The 16,043-nt window shown below is 32.6% G+C and overlaps 1 long non-coding RNA gene across 1 annotated transcript; it reads left to right on the top strand.

Moving 5' to 3' along the window:
- The first annotated feature begins 2,671 nt into the window (after positions 1-2,671).
- Positions 2,672-3,158, top strand: LOC121173135 (uncharacterized). Its single transcript, XR_005887433.1, has 2 exons — positions 2,672-2,929; positions 3,032-3,158. It is a non-coding gene; the product is annotated as an uncharacterized lncRNA (long non-coding RNA).
- The last annotated feature ends 12,885 nt before the right edge of the window (positions 3,159-16,043 follow it).

The following is a 16,043-nucleotide window of genomic DNA, read 5'->3' as shown; positions in this document are numbered from 1 at the left end:
ATGTGAGAGTGACACAGTAGATACACTGATACACATACAACAAACAGATATTTTTATTTGGATGATATTAAGATTAATTAATATGATATTCGATCTAGAATCTTCGGTTTATTATAAAATTAAATATGGATTGATTGCACCGATTACATGTATATCAAGATAAAAGAGGAAGTGAATAATTTTATATAAATAAATTATTACTACAATATTTTAACAAATATATTGCAAAAAATAAATATTTATTTCATATAACTAAAATTTATAATTTATAATATATAAATTATATTCTGAATAAAATTTATAATAAATAAATATTTTTGAACATAAAAGTTATATTTTAAATTTATAATAAATAATTTATATGTGATATATTATTATTTTTAATTATTCGTAATTTCTTTTAAAAAATTTAAATTTAAATTAGAACTAGAGGTTGAAAGAGATGGAAAAAAAAACTCTTAAAATACTCACGCTCAAGAATAACAACTAAAAGAGCTTTCATTCAAGATTATTCTGATAATAGTTTACATATATAGAAGGATTTATAGTATTATTTTTTATCAAGGGAAAATAATAGAAAGGCAAGAAGCAGCCAAAAGAAAGGCAAGAAAAGAAGGGGCGTGAAACTTCTAGAAGAAAGGCAAGAAGCAGCCGCCACGGCAAGAAAGGTAAACTTGTTTTTCTTCTCTTTTATATTAATGCCTTCATGTTGTGTTTTTCTGTTACTGATTTCTATTGTTCACTGCGTTTCGTTGAAATGAATGCTTTGTTTCGGTGGAGCTTTTTCAATTGAAAAGAAGAAAACAAATGATGGATAAATAAAAAGATTGAAAAACTGATTCAAAGAGGTAGAGATATCTCTGCGAAGAGGATTCGTATTTCATATCATCAATATCGTTGCGAGGGAAGTGGATCCTCTTCATATTTCTTTTTTTCCTTGATTTCTTCTATTTTATAAGGCTTTGAAAAAATAAATAAAATGGAAATGATATACACTTTGGTGGAGTAAGATTTATTTTCTAAAGGAGAGGATCCGATCCCCGTTATGAGAACTCCTGTGTATGTTCATGAAAAAGAAATCTATGGCTGATAATGCAAAGCAATGTTCAAATTTTAATTTATTTTTAATCATATATATATATATATATATATATGACCATTCATTAATTTTTCTTTCTAAGCTTCTTTCCATTTTTTAACAAATTGTTGAAATTCAACTTAAAAATATATTTGTGAAGTTGTGAACCATGTTTTTACGGGAGTCAACCTAAAACAGTTTATAATTTTGAAATATGCTTCACAAAGTGATGTTACGATTTCTTATGCAGGTATGAGCTACTGCATCAATGCTGGTAAGATGCCCATTTGAATATCAAAAGTTTACCGAATCTACTTAATTTTCTGATGATTTAACGGGTAGCAATTTCCAAATCTTAATTGCTGGATTTTATGTTTAAATTACAATATTGTGTTTACTTTTTTAGCTAACCATACAATTTATATAAATAAGTTTCCTTTTGATATTTTACCAATGCAAAAGAATATCTAATTTGTGCATGCTAAACAAATCAGAGACCAACTGGAGGAGTCAATCACAGAAAAAGTGACTCGAAAGATGATGGAATCCTTCAGCCAGATGCAGTCACAGTTTCAGTCTCAGATGCAATCACAGGGAATTGCACTACCTCCAGAGCCAGAGGTTGGTCCCTCGGGTCCTCGTGTCAGCACAAAGGAGAGTTGTGTTGCTCCCTCAGGGAACAATCCAGGGATGGGTGACTCAGACAAATGCGGCCTATATATTGAAGAAAATCCTTCCCGCTTGGTTGCCCTAGGAAGACTTTACGAGGGATCCACAACAGTTCACAACATCCCGTTGTTGCATGGTCAAGTCAAGGTTGGTGTTGAGGAGGTTAAAGATACAGAGGCTCTCGTTCCTGTACCCACTGACGAGGTTACCTTAGTGGGGCAGGCACTTAACACTTTCCTTGCTTGGCCAACACATCTTGTGAAGCGTTTATCAGAACAGGTATTTTACTCTGATTATATGTTTATTTTTTTCAATTAATTTGTTCACTGTAATCAAAACTTGCTAATTAACTATGTTTTATCAATAGGCAGCTGTGTCTCCAGCAAAACCTCCAGAAAGCCCGGATGAAGAGGTCGATGATCCCCTGTACCTGATGACATTGACCATCCCACAACTGTTTTTGAAGCTGCTCCAAGTTATGTGGGATGCTACCATATTCGGGGTGTTTAATCAAAACTTCCCGTTGTATATAAAGCACGAAGATCTCTCTGAAATTGCACATGGTGGTCAATGTCTCAGCATATCTGTTATACAGTTGTGGATTCTGTAAGTCATTTTAGATTACTATTAATTACCAAAGTAATTGTTTTAAATTCATACATAATTAACTTTGACTTAACAACACAGCCATCTGACTGAGACAAGTGTGCGAGCGGGGAATTCTGATGTGTATGGATTCCTCGAGCCACAGTCCATTCAGAGATCTGGACAATCACAATTTGAATCCGAAAGTTACATCAAGAGTTGGATATAGAGTTCAAAACGAGATGTTTACCTTGGAGCCTATCTGAATAGGTAAGTCAAACACAATAATTGAATTTAAATAATCTATACTACTACAATAAACTATATTCGTCTCTACTGCAGTGGACACGGGCAAATGGTCGTCATTCTACCTAAGGAAAACCTAGTTGTCTAGTTTTGTTCTTTGCATAACAGGCCAGACAACTACCTTAAGGGAATAATTAACAGGTCAGTATTGTTTTCAATACATTTTCATTGGCATAACTCAACAACATCAATATTTTAATGTTCCTTATATTCAACACTAGTGCTTTGAAAGTACTTGATGATACTCCACAACCGAAATCCAAGGCTGCTGCTAGGTGGATTGTTGTTAAGGTACGTGATTTAAATAAAAGTTCTACTTATATATATTTTATGTGCGTGTACACTAATTGTAGTTAACGTTTAATTAATATCCAAATTTCATTATGTATTTAGTGTAATAGACAAAAAGGAATCACTGAATGTGGCTACTACGTGATGCACTGGATGTCCACGATAATCTTAGGATCTTTCAGGAATAATTGGGAGACGATAATTGTTTATTACAAACAAATTTGGTTTTTTTATAATTGTTATTACATTATTAATTTATTTTTTTATTTGATCATGCAGTATTTTAATGAAGTTAGACCATTGGAAGCAGAAGATTCAATGCACTTCGCATACAGTGGGCACAATATTATCTAAAAGTTAGAAATCAAACATAGGATGTTAGGCAACTATGTAACTTTAGGTTAATTAATTAGTTTACGTACTTTGCATTACATTTTTTACAATTGTTGTTTCATCTTAACATTGAACAACCTTTGTTGATAGCTTGTCTTTTGCTAAAATCTATTTGAAAACTGAATGCAAATGATATATGTTGTGTGCTGTGTGGTCTGATTTTGAATTTATAGGTTAAATTTTGGTTTTTTTATAAAAACAAAGACATTATATAAAAAAAATTCCTGAAAACAACATCGGTGTTTTATAAAAACCGATGTTAATGTGGGTTAACATCGATTTTTTATAAAAAAAACCGATGTTAACTGTCAATAGCAACACATTCGTTAACATCGGTTTTTTGAAAAACCGATGTTAATGTCAACAATAACACATTCGTTAACATCGGTTTTCTGTAAAAAACCGATGTTAAAATTCAATAGTAACACATTGTTAACATCGGTTTTTTATAAAAACCGATGTTAACGTGGGTTAACATCGGTTTTTTGAAAAAACCGATTTAACTATCAATAGTAACACATCCGTTAACATCGGTTTTTTGAAAAAACCGATGTTAACCCACGTTAACATCGGTTTTTCATTAATAAAAACCGATGTTAACTGTCAATAGTAACACATTCGTTAACATCGGTTTTTTATAAAAACCGATGTTAACTGTTCACGTAACCGATGTAGTAACACATTCGTTAACATCGGTTTTTTACAAAAACCGATGTTAACGACGTTAACATCAGTTTTCTGTAAAAAACCGATGTTAACTGTCAACAGTAACACATTCGTTAACATCGGTTTTTTTTAAAAACCGATGTTAACTTTCAATATTAATATACATTTTCTGGGTGTAATTCATATTAGCAACATCGGTTATTTATATAACCGATGTTGGTAATTTTACGTTAACATCGGTTTTTAAAAATCGATGTTAACGATAATATATCAACGTCGGTACTTTCAACATCGGTTGAAAAACCGATGTTGAAAGTCATAAATAACCGATGTAGAAAGCATATTTTCTAATAGTGAATGCAGGAGATTACATAAACTAGAGGTGGCGATTTCAAGGAGTGACAATGTTCAAGGAACTCTATCATATTGCATTTATGTATCTCATTCCTTTGTGAACCTTGGAGAGTACAGACAGGAGGTAAGGGATATGAAGATTTTCTAGTTGTATTAGTGTCCTATACACAGTATGTATCTGTATCTGGTGATTTTTCATTCCTTTTTCCTCCGTTCAAATTTAGTTGTAGGGTTGTATTCTATTGATGTGGGTTAGTTTTAATTATCTTTGAAATATCTCTTCGGGCTTTGATTCTTAATTGGAATGTTGTATCTTTATCAATTGTGTATTCAAATGAAACGAATATTTGGCCACTGGATGGGCCTATATGGTCAAGGAAGTGGAAGATTTGAAGAATACAATCGGAAACGGAACTGAAAAAAATAGTAGGAACGGATAAAATATTTTCGTTGCAGCTTGTTGTTCTGTGGCATGACTTGCAACTTATGTGAAAAAATATTTGTAATGATTTGTTGAGGACTACATACAGACATTGAAGTAATTAGTTTAGGACTATGACAATCTATAATTTAATTTTCTATTAGTAATATTGGTATGAAGACGTGGACTATTTTGATTTATTTTCCTCCCTTGCTTATCTTAGTATGCAAACTGAAGTTTTAGATTGCCATGTGTAGCTTTTCACTGGAATTCGTGGGAAAGGTACTTTTTTGAATGGGAACCCTATAAAAAGTACTTTTTTGTTCTCTGTCTTTTGATTGTTATTGTTAATTGAGTTTGGTCACCTCATGGATATGCCTTGAAATTTGCAGTATCATCACAAACTGAACTAATGAGCGCTCTTCTTGTGACTGAGGAATATATGTCAAGTCTGTTAGAGTTGATTATGTATAAAAGTTGTTCATTTATCTTTTTCTTTGGATGAATGTAATGTATTCTATTCCACCCCTCCCCTTATTGTGTATTAGTGAAGCATTAAGTTGCGAGAATAAGTTGCTCAAGAGTATCAATGACAAATATCAATGTAATGGTGAAGTAGCAACCCTCGGACCTCTCTGAAGAGTTCATGATTTAAAAAATAATTAGTATACTCATAAAATTCACACGACAAAGATGCTCAAAGGGTTGCTCCCCTTGAGTAAAAGGGTTTGCTCTTCCTAAGTTAATGCATTCATCAAATTCTTCTTATCCTTCTTTTTTTCATACCCATTTTCCTGAAAATCAATGAAACAAACATTTATCCTCCTTTCTTATTAAAATTAATTGGGAATTAAGAATGAAGGTCATAGTCACATTTAGGCTATTGTTCGATGAAATTAACTGAAAAGTTAGTTAAAAATTAATAACTAAAAGTTGAAAAGTTAAATAATTAAATTATAAGTATTTGATAAAATTAGTTATTAAAATAGTTTAAAAAAAAGTAAAATGACAGAAAAATAATAAAATCATAATTTATTTTTAAAAAAGTAGAAAATTTGATAAATTATTAAAAATAAAGAAAAAAAATATAAAAAAATTAAAAGATATCATTTTAAAAAACATTATTTTAAATAACATTTTAAAAAACACTAAAAATTATCATAAAACTACTAAAAATACTTATTTATCAAACCATCAAACAAATTTTTCAATTAATAAAAAAATAAAAACTAACTAAAATATCATTCCAACATAATCTTGGTATTAGAGCAATTGCATTGAATAATGTGATCATTAACCAAGTAAGCAACATTAGTTAACTTCTTTTTCTGAATTTTTCAACTTTTTTCTTTAACAAATAAAATAAAACATTACCATCCATTTTTCCCCCTATAGTCCAAACGAATCACAAGTCTACGAACGTAGAGTACTACTAACATGTGTAGAAGGGAAAGCTACATTAGACAAGTACTCCTGAACCTGTGAATTTTTCTTCCCGAATGGGAAAGGAAATTATACAATTTCTGAATTTTTTTTAAGGGCCATAAAGCCTGGCAAACACAGTAGAGAGAATCAGGCCAATCTTCTACGCCCGGACAACCCGTAAAGTCTGATACCACACGCTAACAGATAGGACTAAGAAAAAGGAAAACCAAACACTACTTTGCATTCACCACATTTTTTTCTCCTTTCCTTTCCTCTCCCATATTGCTTTTCTCAAAGCAGGGTTTTTGTTCAGGTACTCATTTCTAGGGAGGCCCCATCATACATGTTACTCCAATTTTATTATATTCCATCTTTTGTGTATCTCCCTACCGTGTCCAGTTATTTTTAATATATAGTATGGTGTGATTGAGAAAGATTTATGCTGTGTGCTTAGTGCTGAATAAAATCCAGTCAATTCACATGGAAGTAGAACTGTATGGCCTCTTTAACGATAACTTAATCATATACTTTATTGAAAGTAGCCAGAGTTACTTTTTAGTTGCATTTAAGTAATACGACACTCTTTTGAGTGGATATCGTGATTCATGGGCATTTATTTGTTTCTTTATTGTTGTATTAAAATATTATTTTGTTAAGAAATTATCTTGCACCCACTTTGTATGGAACCACAAGTACAAGTGAGAAACCGTGACTTCGTTCGTTGTGGAAGACGGTTTAAAGTTGCAAAATTTCACTTGAATAATGACTTATATATGCATGGTCTTACAATTCAAAATCAGTTTAACTTAACTCTGTAAAATTAATTTAGTTGGATTTAATTTAATTTTACAAAATTAATTTATAAGATGAGAGTTAATTTTCACTTACATATTTTATTTAGACTTAAAGGATAAAAAATATATTTTATTTTGATCGTATTATTATTTGATGAGAGATCTTTAATATACTTCCTCATGTCAAATATCTTTGAGTATAAAATTTGTTGGACCGGATATCTAACAAGTAGTTTGATAACAGTTAGTTAACTTTAAATCTCATAGATCCAACATCAATTGTTAACATAAGTTTTAATATCATCTTATAATATCAAGTTTTAAAATGAGAATTATCTCTTATTTATACTATTTAATATGTAGGATGTCCAACAATTTTGCATATATTCTGTAAATCAAAGATCTTGTTTTGTGTGTACTGCATAGTATTTTGTTGAAGAGAAATTTACCAGTTTCTTTCCCCTTTGAACTATAATGTTCCATATCTTTGTTTGATTTGATGGTTCTTACACGTGGTTTGCATATCACATCATTCTCCGATAATCATGGAACCACGAAATTATGGAGTGTGCAAAATAAAATTTATGTACCAAAAAAATATGAAATATAAACTTGTTAATTAATTTCTAGACAGAAAAATCTGCCAATGTGGTTTAAGACTTCAGTGGCATGGCAGCATGGGTAAGGAAAAGGGAGGAAAATGCAGAACTGTATACTAAAATAGTAACACCTGTAATTTCTGTCTACTTCAATAGTTTACTCATTAAGATATTAATAACACTGCAATAGTCTAGTACAATATTACACTAACGGTAATTAGATATTGATGAGATTAGAATAAGAACCACTATTCAACTCTGGGAACAGAACTGGTCTCAGAAAGGTTCTTTGGCTGCAAGTGACTTGTGTCATGTGTAATTTTCAAGCTTACAGACAAATGCAAAAAGATTCTTATGCACAAATCACAAAACCCTTTTTGAAATTTTGTAGTAGTAGTAGTACTAGTACATATTTTTCACCTTTCCCCAATATCATTATTTTGCTACCTTGGTATTCAGCACTACCTTCCAGAATCCTGACCTTGGATCTCTCACATTGTGTGGAAGCAAACAATCCGCGGATTTCCTGGCAGGTTGGAGACCGATCTTTGATGAATAATTGATCATGCAAGCAAATTTTAAGCAAGATAAGGAAAAGAAACATAATAATTTTGAAAACAGTGCTAATTAAGTACAAATTCTTTATTTCCATTGCCTAACCTTTACGAACCAAGACTTTGAAATAAGTAACTTGCTTTCATAATGCTCCCTTCCCGTGTCAAATTACTCTGATTTGTATGATTAAGACCCTTAATTTTTCTTTTCAAATCACCATAATATTGATGCAAAAGTATCTATTGATTTGTTTTATGATTAATTTTTGTTGGAGACTCTGATTAATTATTTATAGTAAAATCTTTATTTTAAATTTAATCTTTATTTTATTTTTCCACCTAGAAGATTTGTATCAGAATTTTACTTAAGGAATGTTTTGAATTCAATTTCACTCGAATTAGCGGAAATGTTGGTTTATAATGCTTAATTAATCCAGTGTAATAAGGTTAACCTAGACATTCGCAGAAGACGTGCACTACGTGATTTTGTTTGTTTATACATGAATATGGTTCACTGTTTTGTATGACAAATGCAAAGACAATGGTAATAGATGCACCGTAGGGCCAAGAAGCCAATCAATCTCAGAAACCGTCCGCAAGTGAATAATATACAGACATTGCATCCACTGATACTTCATTGCTTTACAAAATACCATGGAAAACTTTCCTAGCTATAGTTTTGTCACAATATTATGATGAGAACAAATTAACGAAAAGAAGTAGTCGCTAAAAGAAGCGAAGAAAAGTTAAAAATCCACTTTTGTCAACAAAAAAAGGAGTTAAAAATCCAGGAGGGACCAAGTGATCATTGTATTAAGAGCTCTATTAAGCATTCAAAGTTTCTTTTGACAAAATTAACCAAGTAAGAAAATAAATAAATAAAGAGAAAACATTAACAGTGTCCTCAGATAATTTTCAATAAAATTTTTCATCTTTTAATTTTTTTAATCAGTGTCCCGACACTTGTTAGAAGGACCCATAAATAAAATATCAATTCTCGTATTATAAATATAAGTTTTTGGGCTTCAAAACTATTTGATCATTTTTCATTCTCATTAATTTTTTGACACACATGTTATGAGTTATGACTTATGAGTTTCTTTAAGATATGCTTGTATGACGATTTTTTACGGGAAAGGAAAAGAAAGATAAATTTTTTTGTTTTTAAAAAAAACTAAGGGTTTCTTCCATCCAATTTAAAAAAAAAAAACAAATTTAAAAAATCTTTTTTTTCGGGATTTAAAAATCATTATATTAATTAAACTCAAAAATTGCAAACCTATGACTAACTTAAAGTTTAACTTTTATTCATATTTTGGTGTAAAAAAAAATTGTTCATATTTAAAATCATTATTAAAAAAAACATTTGTCATATATATAATCTATAAGGCTTCTTGTTTACACTAAAGATATTCCCCAACAATTGTCATGTATGTTTAGATTGCCACTTGGAATCCTTCAACTTACAATTAAACCACTCTAGTACACTTATCTATATAATTATACAAACAAGGTCCTGACTATTTTTTCTCTGTCCTGTTGACACCTGTCCACTGTCCATTCTCTGTCTTGTTGACACCTGTCCAGTTGTAGGCCTTCTTTTGCTCATCTTTTGCTCATTGTCGTGTTTAATGCTTCTTCTTTCCTTATTCTCGTGTGTTGCCACCTGTCCTGTTGATTGCTCACTTCAGTGCACGTGTGATGTCTCTTTGTTTATGTTCGTCCTCTTTGTTTATGTTCATTCGTCCTATCCCTTTTTGCTTCTTCCCTTTTCTGCTTTCCATTTTTTCCCATTTCTTCTTTTCACATTTTCTGTGCTCACTCCGTTCACTATTTCTCTCCTTTGCGCTTGCTTTCTGAACTTTTGGTTTGTGTTGCATTTGCTTTTTTTTTCGGTTATGTGTTCATTGTCAGTTTAGCTTTTTTAGTTTCCTTTGGACTAAAGTGTTGAGAACATGCGTGAGCTTTGCCTAATTCTGATTTACATTGCTACTGTTTATGCCTTTCTGTTCGTTTTGATGCCTACAACTGTTTCTATTTTGTTTTTATTTAAACAAGTTAGCATGCATGTGTTCGTTTAAGTCTTTATGTTCGTTTGCATGCATGTCTTCAAAAACATATTTACCTTTGTGTTTATTTTTTATGTGTATTGTTTTGGACTCTTCATTTTCCTTCATGTTTAAAGCTTTGCCTTTGTAGTTGGGTTTTTTTGTGTATATTTGCTTTGTACGGAAAAAAATATATATACTTGAGCTTTGTCTCATTTTTATTGTCATTTAGTTTCATTGTATTTGGTTGTATATTGTTTTGGACTAAAAACAAATGTTGTGTCATTTTGATTTTTGCTTTGGACTAAAAATAAATGTAACCTTTGTCTCATTGTCATTTTCATTTTGATTAGTACTGTTTGACTTCTTCTATATCCAGCCGTGAAGCTGTCATTTGATTCTTCTTTTTCCAGGTTTGTGTATGGTTATTGTGTTTCTGTCCGCTTTCATTGCTGTTTTTTTTCCTGTTACCCTTTACTTTTTTGTTGGGCTTTACTGACGTGTGTTGCTATTTTCTTCTGTTATATGCAGGTTTCTATTTTCGTCCAACTTTTTTTTCCGGATTTCTCCTGTTTGCAAAACCAAAAAGGTTTGCTAATGTCTGTTGTTGTTTTGTTCGTACCACGTTTTGAGTTATGCATTTCTGTTTGGCGGGGTTTTTTGCAATGACAAAAAGGTTTTTAATGTTGGTATTGTCCCAACTATTTGTTCCTGTTGAATGTGATTCCTATTTTCTTTGTATTAGTCTCTCTTTTTGTGATTCGCAATGGTCTTTATTATCTGTGTTGTAGTGATGTCTCGCAAAGAAAATCTGATATCTGAGTTACACACCAGAAAAGGAACATGGAAAATAGTTGTGCATATCACTGATCTTTGGCAAGCTCGAAAGCAAAATAGTAAACAAACGATTGAGATGGTGTTGATGGACCAAACGGTTATTGTTTTGTTCTTTCTGATTGTTGTTATTACTAATTTGTATTGTATGTCATGTCACTTCATTTTATGATTTAAGTGTTTCAGGGTTCAAAAATTGGAGCTACTCTCTGGCAAGAACTCTTCACTGAATTGCGGGACAAGTTACAGTGTGGTTCTTCGTATTTGATTCAGAACCTGAGGATTGTTGACAACCAATCTGAATACAGAGTCTGCCCAGCTCCATATTTGGTTTATTTCCTAAAAACTACATCTATCAAGAAAATTCACTGTCCAGAAATTCCTTCTAATGTTTATCTCATAACTCCTTTTACTGATATAATCTCTGGCCTCCCACCACACCATACTTTAGTGGGTTTGTTTGTTTAGTTTTTTGTTTAACCAACAATTTTATATGCATCTTTGTGTCAGACTAACATTTGTCTTGCCTGACCATGTTTGACAAGATATTGTTGGTGTCATTGCTGATCTGATCGATGTTAAGACAGTTAATCCCATATATATATATATATATATATATATATATATATATATATATATATGTTCAGACACTAAACAAATCAGACGATTGCAGTTTGTCCTTATTATTTTATATGATGATATATGATATGATGAATGGGTTAGCAACAACTAACATACTGATTGTGATTGTTTGGTCATAGTAACTGTGACATTCTAATAACTGTTTGGGAGGACTATGCTATTCAGCTACATGATGCTATTGACAAAAACCTTCTGCTTCAGGAACCATTGGTTGTTATGTTGACCTTAGGTAAAATCAAGGATGCTACAAGTGTGTCTGGTGTTGGTTAGTCTTTATTATATAGATTGATGTACTCTGGGTAATAAATATGTATGTTGTTGATGATATTGATGGATATTATTCCAGACAAGTATCCCCTAAGCGTGCAGAATATCAAATTTGGATCTAAATTGTATGTGCAGCGTTTATGCTTTTTAGTTCCTTTGCATTTTTTATACGCTTTAATGGTTGAACTCTAATTTTTTATATTGTTGTCCATTCAGTTTGTCTGTGCCATTTTATTATGGTGGGATGATCAATGATAAAGATGATTCTCAGTCCTAATCTAGCCAGAGTAATGTGGTGGAAAAATTTCTGCAGAATGCTCAAGTGGTCAGTATAGGTGAAATCAACAATCTCAGACAGGTTAATAGTTGAACAATGCTTTTGTTAATATGGCCTCTACCACATGTTTGTTTCCTCATCTATTATTCACCGTGTTACAGAATTGTTACTGCTTAACTGTTGGAACAGTTGACGAAATCATTAATGATGCTCCATGGAGTTATGACAGTTGTCCTAACTGTACAACGACATTTGATCCATCAAAAGGTGGCTCAGCTTGTCGTTCTTGTCATACCAGTGTGGTCGATACAGTTCCACGGTTAGCCATGATCATTTTTTGTACTGATTATTTATTTACACGCTTTGCTGTTTTAGCAAATTTCCCTGAAATTTCTATGGATGACAAGGTATAAATTAAATGTTAGGATAAAGCATAATGGGGACAAAGGAAACTTCCTTCTCTGGGATGCAACATGTATCAAGCTGTTTGGTAAAACTGCTGGAGAATGTCGAGATGAGTTGATAGCGGTATCTTCTACACAATTGAACCATAGATTAAATAATTATTCTGTGATTTGTCATTGATACCATTTATTTCACCTGTCTAGGCTGGGGATGATATTAAGGTATTTCCAACGTGTGTTGATGAAATCCTGTTGAAAACTTGGGCTGTCAGATTTAAGTTCCGTTCACAATTACGCCAATCATCTGTGTTGGATGTGAGTGAAGAACTCCATCATATTCAATCATTGATAGCCACCCTTGGGTTGAAGGTAATAACTAAATAAGTTTATCACAGTATAAGGTTAACAACAATAAATGGTGTTTCTCCTGTGTTAATATTTTTCATGCAGGAACAATCAAGTAAGGGAAAAGGAATAGCTGTTGAGCCAGAAAGTTCACCACCAATTTTTGTTCCCACGGTGGGTCTTTTGTTTCAATATTGCATCATGCCAAATATTTACTTATGATACTGTTCTTAATATATATATTGGTAAATGTGTTCACAACCATCGTTGTCACAGTCTTCTGATTACAATCCTGGAAACTCTACCTGTTTAACTCCAACCAAAAGGATTAGTTGTCAGCAAACCAGTTCTGATTTTGATTCTGATGAGCATGCACAGTATCAGTTATCAACTAACAAACATATCAAGGCTGAGTAATTGGGACTTTGACAATCCTGTGGCTTCAGCTTCTATATTTTGTTTAACATCAATTTGATCATATTGAATCTGTTCACTAAGTAGATATGACAATATATTTTGTGCAGTCCACCATCATTTCATAGCAAATGATGTATAAACAATCAAATATCAAATATATATGATATATGATAATTTTTTATTAAACTTTAACTTTTCATTGGTATTCATCCGTGTTATACTCTTTACCATCATGAATACCATGACAATTTCACAATTATTAATTAAATGAATAACATACAACTATATCAATTAACTATTCAAATTGCGATATCACAGTGTCGCGGTGATTTTTGGATATCAAGCTATTGATTAGCATTGACTCGCATTTTTAAGATCACCACCGATCTTTTATTTTTCCGAAGAAAAGGGAGAAAGCTCGAAAAACCCTATTTTTGAGAGATCAAAGGTCCGGGGGTTGGTTACGCAAAGGGAAGGTACTAGCACCCTAAACGTCTATAGTACTCTATAGGAACCTCTTGCTTATTTTATCTTTATGCTAAATTAATTATTTGTTTGGAAATAAATGCTCAAGTGTGGAAAGATTAAAGAGGTGGGTTCAAAAGAAAGGAGAAGAAAAAAGTTTTTGTTTATTTTTATTTGATTTGGGAAGACAAAGTCTTTTGCCTACATACCCGAATGGGATCAAAATCATGTAGTTCGGGGTAGAAAGTCAAGTGATTGGTTTTGATTGATTTTAAAGTTCGAAAAAAGAAGAGTTTAGGCAAGGTAAGAGGCCGAAAAGGCATAGAAGAAAAAGAAGTGAGTTCGATTGATTTTAAATTAGAAAAAATGTTTTGATTGATTAAAGATTGATTAAAGATTTGATTAAGAAAGAAAGAAAAGATTGACCCCCTTTTTTTTTTTTTTTTTTTTTTTTTTTTAATTATGCGGAGATAAGTCTAAACGCGCCGGATCCCTTAAAATGACGTTGGATCAAGTGAGGGTCCCTTTTCCTCGGATACGGTTCAAATCACATGATCGTCCTCGGCGGAAAACATAAAAATAAATGTGAGTGTCAGTGCAGATTCTCATATTTTTTTTTTTTTTTTTACATTGGACCTAGATACATTCTAATTGGCAATAATAAATAAAAATTGCAAATGCATTAAAATAAATATGCTGGAAGAAATAATAAAAATGCATGAAATACAAAACAATAAATACATATGGTGCATAAAATAAATAAAGAAAATGAAATGCAAGACATAAAAAATAAATATAATGCTGGAAATAAATAAAAAAAATGAAAATAAAAATGCAAGACATAAAATAAACATGATGCTAAAAAATAAAAAAAATGCAAGACATAAAGTAAATATGATGCATAAAATAAAAATAAACAAAAAGAAAAAATAAAAATGCAAGACAAAAAATAAATATGATACTGGAAAATAAAATGCAAGACGTAAAATAGATATGGTGCTGGAAAATAAATAAAGAAAATAATAATAAAAAAAAATGCAAGGGCATAAAGTAAATATGATGCATAAAAAAAGTAATAAATAAAAAAAGAAGAAAAGGGGGTGCAGAAGTAACAGGGAAGTGTAGAAAGTAAAATACTAGAAGGAACAGAAAAAAAAAGGAAATGGGCTCAAAATAAGAAAGTGGGCTTAACAGGTCAAATCTGAATCGTCAGATTGATCGAAGCGTCCAGATTTGATCACGGGGAGACATAGTCTTAGCCATTAGATCTTAATCAAACGTCATAAGAGAAGAAGAACAAAGTAAAAACCAAGAGGTGAGACGCATCTGATCAAAACAGGGGATAACATCGGCCGTTAGATCTAGGATCTAACGGTTCAACCCTGATGGTCCATGGGGACACAGAGATCCGCGTGCACCATAGCCTTGGTCATGGCAGCAGTATAAATTGGAAAATAAACGCAAAAAAACATAAATCCAACCTCTTTCTCTCTCTAAAAAAAAAACGCTCAAAAGCTCTCTCCTCTCTCTAACACACACCGCCGGAAGTCGTTTACCGGCGCAGTGGCTGGCCGGCCATGGGTGGCGGCGCCGCCGCGTCGGAAACAAAGTCTCCTCCTTTTTTAAAAAAACTACATGTTTTGAATTTCTTTTTTCCCCTAGTTCTCAAATCCACCGTTATTTTTTGAAAATCAACACTGATAAAGCCTAGATCTAGCCTTGAATCTTAGAAAAAAAGGTGAACTACCTTTGTCCTTATGTTATCGTTTAAGCTTCAGAAAACGGTTACAGCTTGGGTTGTGTGGGTGTGGGTGTTTGACGCAGTGCTTGTGGTTGGTGGTGTTTGGTGTGGGCTTGGCCGATAGTGGTGGTTGGTGTAGGCTTTAGGCCGCGTGAGTGAGTGGGTTACTGTGTTTGCGTGGGTTTCTGTTCTAACGTTTCGATTTCTAGGGAAAGAAATGAATAATATGGGCAAGATAATTTTGGGTTTTTTTTGTGTTTGTGGTTCACGGAGGGGGAAGGGTGGCGGTTGAGTGGTTGCCTAGGCCCGATGGGGGGGTTCCCCGGAGGGGGGAGGGCGGGGGGTTAATTGTGGCCTAGCCCCAAGGGGGTGGTTCTCCCGAAAGGGGGAGAACGGCGTTTTCCAAGGGCGGGCCAAAGGGGGTAGGTCTTAGGCCCGCGGGATTGTTCCCTATTCCCCCCCTTCTCT

The sequence above is a fragment of the Glycine max genome, chromosome 12, assembly GCF_000004515.6.
Source record: "Glycine max cultivar Williams 82 chromosome 12, Glycine_max_v4.0, whole genome shotgun sequence".
Classification (NCBI taxonomy): Eukaryota; Viridiplantae; Streptophyta; class Magnoliopsida; order Fabales; family Fabaceae; genus Glycine; species Glycine max.
This window is presented reverse-complemented; position numbering and strand designations above follow the sequence as displayed.